Here is a 14,480-nt window from a genome sequence, read left to right as displayed (position 1 = left end):
GATTAAAAATGGGAGGGTTGTGATTTATCCATATTACTTAAACCCAACCGCATTCTTTGCGCCTGTCAGGGAGCAGGGACTTTTAGTCTATAAATGTTTAAATTGGTTTTTACCCTCAGTTTACTTCTATGCTGCTAGAGTATATAGGGAATTTATAGGACTACTACTTCGCTGTTCTTATGGAACAAATATATTTTTTCGGTAGTCTGCACCCTGCCCAGTGGTTTGAGGGCTTCCTCGTCATTCCTCTTCATTTAAAACCTAAGGGTGACATTGAGCTGACATTGTTCTCCCGGGGGGAGGGGCAAGGGTTGTCTCTTTGACATATTTCGTTGTATTTCGGCAGCAATCCATTTGATTTAAAAATTTAAAAATATACAATGATCTAATATCATTCATCTTCTGTATCTTAAGGAAGCAAATTTAGTTTAACCAGAACCAAAATGACTTAGTTTTGAAGTTAATAAACTTGAAACTTAGTTGGACGGGAATACGCAATGCAAAACAGATTGAAAGATTTGAGAGGTGGAATATATCAAAATAGCAATTGGATGAACCTCCAAGGTGTGTTGCGATCCCTTCATTCTCAGAGCGTATAGATTAAATCCGGATTAATGTTTATGTCTACTACAAAAACAGGTTTCGATCTGTAAAGCAGCTCTTAAAAATATAAGATATTTGCATATGTGTTAAGCTGGTAAACAATCAATCGAACTTAAAATATGCAATGTTGATGCTATGCAGCCACCTTCAACTAAACAAAGGCGTACAAAGACTAACACAAAAATTAAAAAAAGAAACATAAAATATGAATAAACTTCAAAACATACAATATTTATATTCCAAAATACATCTAACAACATAACATAAGCTTTGCGAAAAAGGGATTAAAAATCCCCATTACAAACAAGCGAAAATTCATGCAAAGAACAGTAGTATGTAAAACAACTACAGATTGTATGTGTCTAATTACACCTTTTTACAACACGGTTATCAAGTATCAAGATTTTTTTGTCAAAATTCTTTCGTTCATTTAGTGTCGTTTTTTATTAGTCTGTAAATAAGTGTGTATTTAGAAAGCAAATGTGACCTAAAAGATAAAATAAATTATTTTAGAATAATGAATAGTTTTACTATTTTGTAAATACCAATTCCATAATATATAGTTATAATGTCTTCATTATCAGGTACTGGTACAAAGGTTTATATATTTCCTTTATCTCATATATCACAATACAACGCATGTGAACTTGATATCAATTTGATTTTAGACAAATTGGATAAAGCTTGTTTTTAGCAATACAATTGTTAAAACTAGTACGTATATAGTTGTCAACTTTTTTATGTATTTTTAGTAGCAGTATTGTGCCATGTACGTTTCTCAGTAACATGCATCATACCTAAGTGAATAATAATGTTATCAACTAGGTGTCATATGTCAAATAGTTAACATTTTAAAACTTGATAAATCATGTCTCTACAAAACAGGCGAGGTTCGCTGAACTTCCCCATCTATTACATGCTCTAAACACTGACTTGAAATCGTTCATTGTATATCGATTTTCGTGTATTACTTGTTGTTTACTAGTAATTTACTTGGCATGAAAAGCCACAATTTTCCATTCATTTTTATATTGAAACATAAAATTGCACAGGTTATTTCTTTGCTCGTTGCCAAGTATATATGAAATATGCTTTCAAAACTAGTTTTCAATTTGTGCTTCATCTTGTTGTAAAGTTGATTCTAACTTTGCTTAAAACTTCAATGTTGGTTGTTCTGTTAAAACCGCTTAAACAAATGATAACAACAAATGGAAATAATGGAGATATTTCTTGGCAAAACAAAGCCGAATCCCCCCGCAAAAAAGCCGGTAAATAAAAAAAAAACAGAACTACTTATACATCTAGTAACAAGTAGCAAGAACACTACTGAAAACAAAGATAGAATTTTACATGTAATACATTGCATTGACTTACATGGCATACAAAAACATGAAAAAAACTGTGCCCTTACAGTCATTGTTGTCGTGACCGAAATACACCTTTACAAGAATTGTTAGAATATTATGGAATATTGCTAATATATTTTACAGCTATTGTTAGCTAAAAGATTTTTGTTTTTTTTACACTTCAATCAATGTATGAAAATGTTGATACGATAAGAATGTGTGTAAATGATTGCTCTACTCTTATGATGAAGAGTATAGTTAGATCAATTCAGGTTATTACAACCATATCAATTTAAGATATCGGAAAACTCGATTGGAATCTAACTATAATGGCTTCCCGACGTACAAGCAGTGAAGTTATAGTACACTTTGTTACATATAGCCAGGATTCCTCTCTGTACATATATTTAACACAAAACCCATCTGAATCAGTTGTATAAATCACTATTTTGTTAAACATATTTTTATTGAAGTCAAAGAAAACTTACCTTCCTAAGTATATTTTTGTATGTCCAATCTCATCCCAGTTCCATAAACAAAATCTGAAATCCTCAAAACTTCCTCAACTAAAATGTTAATCAATCAAATCGATTGAAATAGAAAATTTTAGAACAAACTGAAGGATTTACAATTTTTTTTTTATAAAACCTAAGCCTGGTTCTTCTGATTTATGTTATGTTACCGACCATGTTAACATACACATGAACTATTTTGTCATCATCACGTTCAAATGCTTCAAACTATTGTTTGTATATACAAGTTTTACTTGATAATATTCTTAAAATACTGGATAAATCAAGAATCTAAAAAAAATACCAACAGAAAGGAATAAAGGGCCACTTGATTAACTACCGACAGAGGAGACCTAAGCTGTTGCGAAAATATGAGAGGCATAATTCTCCTTGCATTAGATAGTAAGATTATGTGTAGGGTAATACTGAACATGACAAAAATTCTTCGTAAATAGTTCTGCGTGAAGAATACGCAGGCTTCTAATGCAACAGAAGTTCCACTGACCAAATTGCAGCACTCCGAATAATTGTGGAGCAATCTGTTAAATGACAATTATCATTGTATATAAAAACCTGACTTTGACAAGCCTTACACAATGTCAAAAGAGATGTGGTAACTGCTATTCAATGTAATCGATAATTAAGCATTTTTAAGATCATGTACAAAAATTCTCAGTGCAACTGATACACAAAACGATTCTCATTTGCTCTTTTCAAGTTAATCTGGAGTACAGCGATGCCGCTGACTCTTACAAATAAACAGGGATCAATTGGTTTCCGAACAGATATATTTTGGTATTAACATTTTTTTCGTGTGTTGTGACCTTATTGTATGACTTAGGATGTACCGTGGTTTTCATCCCCGCTTGGAAAGAATTGGATTTGATTTTCAAATGCAATTTGGACTTTTTGTAGGTTTTAACTGGTATGGAGCTGGCATGTCAGCTAAATGCTAGTAATCTTATGTTCTTAAATAATTGTAATTCATATTCAGTTTCTTTATTTCCGTTGTTACATGGGACTTAGACCTTTTTGCAATGATTGGAGGGAAAGAAGTTGAAGAAGTGGAACAATTCACATACGTAGGGAGTTTTATAAAAAGGACCGGACCGATGGCATGGTCGATAACATCATGGCCAGAATAAGCAAAGACCATCAAACTTTCCAAATGCTTAAGCAGGTATGGAAAGCAAATGCACTAAATTAGAACACTAAGTTCAGGGTATTTATAACGTATATGCAATAAAATCATTACTCTTCTATGGGTTTGAAACCTGGAGATTAACAGCAGGACTACAACAAAATATCCAGTGAATGCCTAAGACACATATGTATAGTCTAGTGGAAAATCAAACGACTGTAAACTGGACTATAAACGTACTAGCTATGGAACAACATAACTTCAGTTTAAAAGAATCACATGACAGTGAATAGATCACACCTGGGAAAAACCTCAAAAAAGCATAACCAGGAAGACATTGTATTGCATTCAACAATGAAACATAAATCAAGGGCGACCATTGCACAGCTAAAGAAGAAGAAGAATCGGTAGCCAGAGTCCTTGGGTGGGGATCCTCACTTACCATGAATCATTCATTTGATATGTTGTATTTTTGTTGTAATTTGATATTACTTAATTGATATTTTATATTCAGAATTAACTCTGCATTATCTGATTTTTTTAATAAATGACCTTTTTCCATCAATTCGATTTCTTATTTATAGCAAAACAAGCTCGGGCTCTGAGCTTTGTGTGTGAAATGATGTCTGACAGTCTGTCTGTCTGTCTTAAAATCAGATAATGAAAAGAACAGCTGAAAGAGAACGAAATGGAAAACTACGACAGCAGCCCTATATTCTCCACAAGTACAAAGACGATTATATATTTCTAATCTAAAATAAATATTGAGAAGAAAAGTTAGAGTTATTTTTAGACGGTATCTTCATTAGATTGAACAGAGCAAAACAATAGTTACTTTTGATATAGTCTTTATCAAAATCGAATGTAACTATTATTGTGTTTATCAGTAATCCAATGAATGCATTTTTCAGATCAAGATAATTCTAGGTTTTGAAGTTCTTTTGTCGCGCAAAAGATCTAGTCCCACGTCCACACACTGGTATTGTGTGACGTCATTATCGATCAAAACTAAAAAGAAGACCGTATTATGTCACAATAAGTTTTGCGAATATTTTCGAATATCTTATACGACAGATTGAAATATTTCCGACAAGAGATATAAATGTAGTGATACTAAAACTTTTATTTATTGATCCTGAAAATTAAAAGAAAAAAGGGGGATTAAAAATTCTGTCAACTTTTCAAAAAATTTAAACGCTTTCAAAAAGTGGCACTTACAAGAAGAACACAAATAGGAGTATCTTAAAGTTTAAGAGAGTAAGAAAGTTGTTCAAAATGGTTGAAACTAAAAAGATAATCTCATCTATGTTTCTCACTACAAGTCTTTGTTACTGCAATTTTACAATTTTAGTCAATACCTTTGAGAATCTTAAACAAACAGAGTGGATGCAGCGAAACGAAAATTGTAAGTCAATGTAGATCTAGACCTATTGCTTGATATTTCATATTCTTTTCTGAAGTACATTTGATATTTTATCCATGATTTGCATGATTTTATCCATGATTCAACGGGTCATAGTTTTCCTTTCCTCGTTTGTCTACCCGGACTTGACTTTTATGAGCAACTCGGTGGGTGTTGCTAGAAAGGCAGAGGACGCTAACCCGACCGGTGCACCTGGTTCATGCTCCCAGTTTTTAGTGGAGTCCGAGTTGCTCATTTCTTTTGTTACTTTGTATGTATGATTTTAGTTACTTTATGTTTTTTGTTGTGTATGTCTGTTTTCCATGTCTGGTGTTTGTCCCTGGATTGCATTCTTTTGATTACCGCTTTAACCTTGGTTCCCTTACTTACTCTTGCAAACAGGTTTTGAACTGTTCATATCTTAACAAAAGAAATATGGACTTTATATGTTTTCGTTAAATGTATTTCCTTCTGCAAGCAACAGTTTCTATTTCAGACATTCGATTTCAATCGTAAAAAACAATGGAGATACATGATCAATGAACACTCAAGATGTTATATAAGTGTAATTAAGTAGTTCAATAGATATAAGTCTCTACTTTCTTCCGGTTAATGTACTTATATTAGTGTTTGCACTTCTCAACTAATTTCCGATCTATAAGTACATTGTATTTGTACTTTAAAATGATATAAGTTACTATAATTCCGTCTGTCTGATTTTTTTTTACTTGGTATGCAGGTAAGACTTATGTTTGTTTTTAATTATTATTGTTATTAGCTATATACAGCTTTTGGTTGTCACCAATTTCCTATTTACACCGTATATTATCCTCCTATTCCTGTATGAATGTTTTTTGTTAACAATAAATGTTCTTAAACTTCACTCAAAATCCAAAACCACCTCATTTCCTTGTAACATGTCGGCATATTTTATGAAATTTGTCCACTATTCAACATCCGTATACGAATAGAAGAATTAAGGATGTAGACTTAGTGTAAGGGGTACAGCTTTTACAAATCATTGGAACGTGTGTATGCACCATTTCACATCAGTCTTGTGTAAGAATCAAAGTAAATTGGACTGATTTCATTCTGTTTCAAGGGAAAACTTGATATATTTTGGCGACATTGAATAAGATACAAGCATATCACTGATTTCAAGAGTTTTTTTTCCGTTACCCTCTGTCTACCTTCTTAAATGAAGAATTGAATATATACTGAAGGTTCAAAGTAAAATGTATCCTGGTCAAAACAAATTACCAAAAATACACCAGACGAAAGACAAGTCACATAACACTATTAAAATACCACACAGTAACGAGTAACAAAACACAATTAGTTGTCATGTGCTTCAGAAGCGTGAAAAATTCATCTACACAGTGACACCATGCATTCTCCAGAAGCACAGGTTTTGGTCATTAAAGGTATGTAAACTGCAAATGTATTTATAATACGATAACCAGTTATGACGCCTTACTATTTTTCAACTTTTGAAAATTGGGTAATAATGCAAAACAAAACAAAATGCAACAATGCACTATTATTATGTACCTGGAAGTCGGAAGCTTAATACATGTACAAATTGGTCTTATGTTTTGCTTTTAATTGTAAAAATAGTATTTAAATGATAAAATAAAAAAAGACTAGTAAAACATGTCTTATATTTCGATACATGACCTATATTTATATGAAAATGACATTCATTACCTGTATTGAAGGAAAAACTATTCACATTATCAACGTCATCTTCAACAAGTAAAATCCAGATGTCCTCGAAGTGGTAGCTCTGAAGGAGGTGTACAAAAGCTGAAAGACTGTAGAAAAGAGAGTTGTTAATTGCTACAATGGATTATAATTCGTGTCCGATTACACCCAGAGAAAGAGTAATCAAGGGAACCAAGGTTAAAGCGGTCATCAAAACAATATAATTTAGTGACAAAGACCAGACATGGAATATAGACACACACAACAAAGAACATAGAGTAATTAAAATCATACATACAAAGTAACAAAACAAATGAGCAAATCGGACTCCACTAAAAACTAGGAGCATGGACCAGGTGCACCGGTAGGATAAGCGTTTCTCTGCTTTTTCTAGAAACACCCGCAGAGTTGCTCATAAAACATCAAGTCCGGGGTAGACAAACGAGGAAAGGAAAACTATGACCCGTTGAATAAATCAGTTTTCATGGTGCAGATGGATACCCAATAACAATCCACGAGTTCATGATGACGACCATAAAACTTCTGTAGTGATGACTTCAATCTTATAGCAACATAACCCTGTTCCAGAAGCCTATTTGTTAGAGTTCTAGCGCGATACAAAAAGTCTGCGTAGTTTCGGCAAGCTCTGGCATAATGTATGAGTTGTGATATGAACATTCCATACACAGGAGCCGAAGGGATGTTGCCACATATGAAAGGAAAGTTGACAATTCTGAATGAAAATTCATCACGTTTGTCGTAAAGTTTTGTCAATAGTTTTCCTTTACCATTTATTTCTACGTGTAGGTCAAGATATGAGGCTGACTTTACAGTGTCTGTAGTGTCCTTTATCTCAAGTTCTTTTGGGTAGATGCGATATATCAAATCCCCAAAATTAGGATTGTTTAAAGATAATACGTCATCTATATAGCGGAAAATGAGATTGAAGGATCGAGCCAAACGATATTATTTCTGTCTGACCAGATCAGCTGTAAAGTCAAATAAGCAAATAAACAACTCAGACTCAACTAGAAACTGGGAGTATGGATCATGTACACCAGTAGGGTAAACGTCCTCTGCTTTTCTAGAAATATCCGCCGAGTTGCTAATAAAAAGTACCCGAAAGAGGAAAGGCAAACTATGACACTTTGAACATGGCGCAGGTGGATACACAGTAGTAATCTACGAGTTCATGATGACGATCATAAAACTTCTGTAGTGATGACTTCAATCTTGTAGCAACATAGAGAAGTTGTACTATCATATAACTATAAATATTATTTTATTAAAGTTTACTTGAAATGATGTAATCACAAGGTGAGAAATAATATATAGTTATTAAATGGGTTGGATGCAATAGACCAGAATATTTGTCCTGAGGTACTGAGAATGATCAAGTGTTCTATTGCACGAGGCTAACGGCAATAGAACAATTGATCATTCTCAGTACCATAGGACAAATGTTCTGGTCTACTGCATCCAACCCATTTAATAACTGTTTTATTACCTAATTTGTCTATGAGATATAATAAAGAATAGAAATGGGGAATATGTCAAAGAGACAACCATTTGATCAGGAATAGGAAATTGACCGCTCCATGTTTACGAATTGGCAGACGAGAGTCACATCTACGTTTTTACACACGAGTTTTTTGTGTGTAAATTCCAATTCAATGAAGCGCTTAAAAAAGTTCAACCAATCAAAAGGCTTAAATAAAGGTCATTATGGGTTCAGTGCAATAGTCTCATCAAGGAGACTATTGCACCGTTGAATAGTACATCGACAGTGCAATAAATAAATATGTGTATATTTAATAAACAAGATAAAACCTTATAATTGGGTAATAATGCAATTTGTAAATGTTAACAGCATATTCCAATTCAGATCTTACGAATTTAACAGATTCATTTATAAATCAAAATAAACTGCAAATGAAATGAAATCAATCAAATGAGTTCCGATACTCATACAGTTATTTCATTCACAAACATTACATGAACGGCCTTAGGCCGTTCATTGAGTTTGGGAGTTCCGAGATCCGTTCACACGTGCATGAACGACCGGAAATAGCTGTTTAATCCTATAATACGTTATTAAGAATCATTTTAAAACTGAATTATTTCACAATTCATACAGAGTCGAATTTATGTTACTTTTGACCGAAAAATCAAAAATACTATTTTTCGCATTTGTTGATAAATCCTGACTACGAAACTTGCCAATATTCATCAAAAGAACCTCCGAAGTATAAATTGTGATAATACTAAAGAGAAAATACCAAATAAACAGTTTTTTTTTAATGAAGCATAAATAGTGTAGGTGTTTTGACTTTGAAAACTATGTCAATTAACGCGATTTTTCGGCGGGGTAGGGATGCATTTTGTTCATTTTACCGCAAAACCCTAAGTGTTACTATAATTTTCGTGGTACCATTATAAAGCTGAGACATTGGGATATTCGATGACTTCTACATTTGTTTTGTCTGTTTATACATGCTATCCCAGGAAGGCTAAGACCCTCCAACAATTAAGTCACGAAAAATCTTGGCTTTTTGACCCGGTTGGGTACAAATATAGGCTTATACTGAAAAAGAATCCGAGAATATTCTTTGGCGACAAATTGATTCAGTAATGGGAAAATAAAGGTACCTAAAAATCACCATGAAGCTGATGAGTGGAGGGGTGCACGGTGAACCCTCCCAGCCCACGGAATTTATGTTTTTGTTCCATGAAATAATTTTATCTATTTGTTTCTAATTTTGTATTTAAAAACAGGTCTAAAAAATACAACATACTCAGTGTTCAAACGAACAAAGAATTAAAGTCGTCAATTAACTTGTTTTAACTCGTGGGATCAAAGTCCAACTACAGTATTGTGTTTTCGATTGGCCTTTTCTCTTAATGTCACGTATAAATGCGGAAAAGGTGGTAGGTTTGTATTAAAAATATAAGTATTTGCAATAATGCATGCAGTCATGGGTGGACATATCTGTTTGATAAAAAAAACACAGGTTGTAATCATAATTTTTCATTGGAATGACCTATATATATGGCGTTACTATTTTCAAGCACAAACTTTTTATGGTAACTACTATTATATAAATAGTTAAAGTATATATTATAAATATTATTATTCTGTATTTTTATCTATTTATTTCATTTGTTAGTGGAAGAATTTATTTACATTGCAACGATTAACCAGCACAGCTATTCTTTTTGAGTTTACATCTGTTTTTGTTAATTTTAGATAACAATGGGACTGACAATTCAAGAATAAAGAAATAGTGTCTTCTAAGAAATATCACATCCCATCAATGAACTAAAATGGTTGTTTATATCAAAGGTTCAAATGAGACAATTTTTGTTTCTTGAAATTGAGGAAAAGAATAAAAAGACATTTTTTTTATATTTAGACAATGATTATCAATACATGTAACTGATCGTCTTGTCTAAAAAAGGCTTCAAACTAAAAATATAAAAATCATTGTCTATGAAAATCTAAAGGAAGTTACAGAAAATTAGTGTAATTCTTTTGCAGGTGTGAACATTTATAAGAACTACGAGAACAAAATATGATGTTTGTCAACAGTTTATGCAACAAATGTTGATGCAATGTGGGCGTATATTTAGGAGCAAATGTGGATAAAATAAAAAGTAAATTCAAATATACACAGCATCACTGAATCATTTGGGGCGATATCGTTGTATTGATATACATTTACATAAGCAAGTGTATTTGTTTAAATCATTTCACATTTCTGCCAAAGCTTCATGCTCTTATTTCTTATTTCAGAACAAAACTCATTTAAACTAAATTGTGAATAGATACAATGTTTTCAAGGTTTTACTTCATAGGATTTTGAATAGGTCATGTACAGTTTTTATATCATTGGTGATTGGTTTCATCGTGAACATAAGGTAATATCGTGAACTTAAGGTAATGTAAGAAATTTTAACATTTCATTTATATTTTTGGCATTTTAATAATTTCAGTGAGAAATACCACATACCATGTAAGTTTGTTTCATCGAAATAGTATCTGTCTGGAAACCTTTTTGATACGTTTATAACTGTATGAAATATTTAATTTGTACTATACTTAAATATTGGTCAACAAATATTCTTACATCAATATTCTTTATGTAGTTGTAAACTTAAACATGGTTTTCTCTTTCTTGGTTCCTTTGACATAAAAGAAAAGAAGAACATTGACAAAGAAGAAACATAATGCTATCGCTGCTATCACAAATAGTAGTGAAAGCACAAGACAAAGCAATGATGAAATGCTAGGAACAACTCAACCTATAGATAACTGCATATTAGATTAGAAAAGAAGACGAAACCCAGTACATGTCTGCAACAGACTGCATTTATGAAGTTTCAAACGGTATACGTCATAAAGAAAAGAATGACGTTGATATTTACGATCGAACAACTAATGACGTTTATGACGTACCAAATTCTATGTTGATACACATGATCACTCACAAACATCAGAGTCGATGCTTGTGACAAACCAGAAGGAATGCCTTAACAAGGAAATTAATTTATGAAACATACAATAAACTCAATGTTAGTTCCTGTGACAGTACTTCAAACCTTTTAAAGTGAAACATCGGACAATTGTTTACAAGTAGTGTTTCGAATTCCATTTATATCTGATTAAGATATCATGACATCTTATTTATTAAATTGAATGTTTTGTCAATTTGATATTAATTTGTGAAAGTTTTAATTGCATGTATAAAATTCTGTTTAATTTTCTAAAGTAATGTTGAAAAGTGTTGCATTTTATTAATTTGGATTTGGGACTTGAATGTTTTGTACATTTTCTTATTACGCAAATTATTTGAGTCTTTACAAGTTGTTATTTCTTGATACGTCATTATTTGTCATCATCAATGGATTTTCTACGCAAATTGTTTATATATAGCATGTACACGTCTTGTCACTTTTGGGTTAAAATTACATATATCTAGTTTGATAAATGTTTATGTACAGTGTATATTTAAAGAACATGCAAACTGGGTGGCCACTGAATTGTATATTGTATATCTACACTTTAATTAGAATTGTCTTCAAATTAAACTCAACTTTATACAGAAATTCTTCCTAAGGATCAAAAGGCGTTGTCGACAAAAAAAAAACAAAAATATACTTGGCAATTATTTAAAAAAAAAACCTTAAAAAATACTTTTAAGGAAACAACCACACATTTTAGAGATTAACTCAATCAATTATTCCTTTTGAACAACAACAATCAGCTTGGTTTCAAAGAAATTAACAAATAAAGAAAAAAAAACTGAAACCATGGTCTTAAAATCAACTTCACAACAAATCTAAAAATAAAAGAATCTTTGTTTTTCTTTTATTATAATAAAACGAAAGAAGGTTTGATCAAAATGTAATATAAATGTAAAAAGCATCAATTTAAAGCAAACATTCCATCCTGCCTTAATTTATAAATCTTCAACTATCGATTTCTGTTTTCTTTCAACTTCAACACCTACAACAAATCAAACCACTATAGTACTTTGTGCTTTCAGGAATCCTACCGCTGCCACCAAATGTAGAGTTGAAAACTAAGCATGTCGTTAAAGTCATCAAGTTAAACAAAGTCAGGGCCTTTACAAAGTCATACAAACCACGGACTCCATGTCCGTTAAAAACTACAAAGTCAACGATGTTATAAGAATGGGTTAGTTCGTTGTTGGAATTCATATGAAAGGAAACACGATATCTCTGGATTCAACACAAAGTACAAAGGTGATATGAAACTATGACAATTTATTGTGCGACACAAATAAATACGATATATTACAGAAAAAAACGATGAAAAAAATAATGTATAATTATATGTTTTTTGTCGGAATTTCAACTGAGTTTTTTGAAAAGTTTATAAAGGGTTATAAAAATAGGTGACGATGCTATTATGTTCCTGTAAATTTGTTTGAATGTTTTCTGCTATTTTTTGCAGTATTCCTTGATAATATTCCTTCCATTGGGAGATCTGCTTTGCAACACAAAATTACCGACGTATTGATATAAGCATTTTCTTCCAGTGAATGTTCAGACAGCATATCATCTTGTACCAATTAAAATTTATTGAAAGTTAATGAACAGTTTCTTCGCAGTAAAAAGACTTACTACAGGTACATTGATTTCCTACTCTAAATGTGGTGCAGTTTGTTTTCCAAGAACTATTATTTGAAAGGCTAGCAATAGCCGTCATGGAAACATGAAAGTTGTACTAGTATATCTTTTTCGATGGTTCATTTTCCTAATATTCAATTAATTTATTCTTAAGTTTAAACATTGCAAAAAAAGTTCGTTATTTTAAACCATGGGTCAAACACTGTTTAATTGTTATCGTGTCATGGAGTATATATTTGTTATACGTGGGCAATAGCGAATGTAAGGCGATAATTCGGGATTATTATTAGCTAGAATAGTAAAATCCTTAGTTCTAACAGAACACTTTGTTCGACTATAAGTGGGTTTAGATTTCAATTTTACAAATTGCTTGGAATTTTAAAAGCCAAAGATAAGCCATTGCAAATATAATCAACATGTTTCCTTCCGCAAGTTTCATTAGTTGTAATTAGTTTTCTTTTGGTTATGTGGTTATGTCTTCGTCCTCTTGTAAGATTCTACGTACTGTCCCATATAATTTATCAACCTGCGAAAGCTGCAAACCCGAGATACTGTTTTTATAGAAACCTGAAATGATTTTATTACGGTAAAATTCATGTTCACGACATAATCTTTTCCATTGTCTCCGCCTAACTAAACCTGATGTCCCGAAACGCAGACGCCGTAACAATTTATTGGTGTTTTGAATTTTCAGCATTATTCGAACCTCCCAATATCTACAAATTGCATTGACCCAGTCAGTGGTTGGGTTGAAATGGCCTCCCCTTTGCCATAAACCCTGGCGATACCCCATGGTCGGCTCTTGATGCTTGTCCTGTATCTGTCCACGAAGACATGGTTTTCTCCGTTTGGTGGGTGTTACATAAGTTCATCAACTTCAAATATCATTGAACAAATTTATCCAGGTGATAACAAGAATTGTTGATAAAACGTACTTGGCGGCCTCCATTTGTTAGCTTTTACTTGTAAGAATAATCAAGTGAACCAAGGTTATAGCAGTAATCAAAACAATGTAATCCAGGGACAAAGACCAGACATGGAAAACAGAAATATACAACAAAGAACATAAGGTAACTAAAATCATACATACAAAGTAACAAAATCAAATGAGCAACTCGGACTCCACTAAAAACTGGGACCATTGACCAGGTGCACCGGTAGGGTAAGCGTCCTCTGCTTTTATAAACACCCGCCGAGTTGTTCATACAAAGGTCAAGTCCGGGGTAGACAAACAAGGAAAGGAAAACTATGACCCGTTGAATAAATCAGTTTTCATGGCACAGATGGATACCCCATAACGATTCACAAATTCATGATGACGACCATAACACTTCTGTAGTGATGACTTCAATCTTGTAGCAGCATAACCCTGTTCCAGAAGCCTATTTGTTAGAGTTCTAGCGATACAAAAAGTTTGCGTACATTCGGCAAGCTCTGGCATAACGTATGGGTTGTGATATGAACACTCCATACGCAGGTGCTGAAGGGATGTTGCCACATATGAAAGGAAAGTTGACAATTCTGAATGAAAAGTCATCACGTTTGTCGTAAGGTTTGATCAATAGTTTTTCTTTACCATCGATTTCTAAGTGTAGGTCAAGATATGAGGCTGACTTTAC

The 14,480-nt window shown here is 32.6% G+C and overlaps 1 long non-coding RNA gene across 1 annotated transcript; it reads left to right on the top strand.

Moving 5' to 3' along the window:
- Window positions 1-5,643: 5,643 nt before the first annotated feature.
- On the top strand, window positions 5,644-11,751 carry LOC148619870 (uncharacterized). The gene is made up of 3 exons (XR_015921660.1): window positions 5,644-5,743; window positions 6,360-6,428; window positions 10,247-11,751. It is a non-coding gene; the product is annotated as an uncharacterized LOC148619870 (long non-coding RNA).
- The last annotated feature ends 2,729 nt before the right edge of the window (window positions 11,752-14,480 follow it).

This window comes from Perna viridis, chromosome 4 (genome assembly GCF_037379345.1).
Source record: "Perna viridis isolate PV_CMFRI_1.1 ecotype Kerala chromosome 4, ASM3737934v1, whole genome shotgun sequence".
Taxonomy (NCBI): Eukaryota; Metazoa; Mollusca; class Bivalvia; order Mytilida; family Mytilidae; genus Perna; species Perna viridis.
This window is presented reverse-complemented; position numbering and strand designations above follow the sequence as displayed.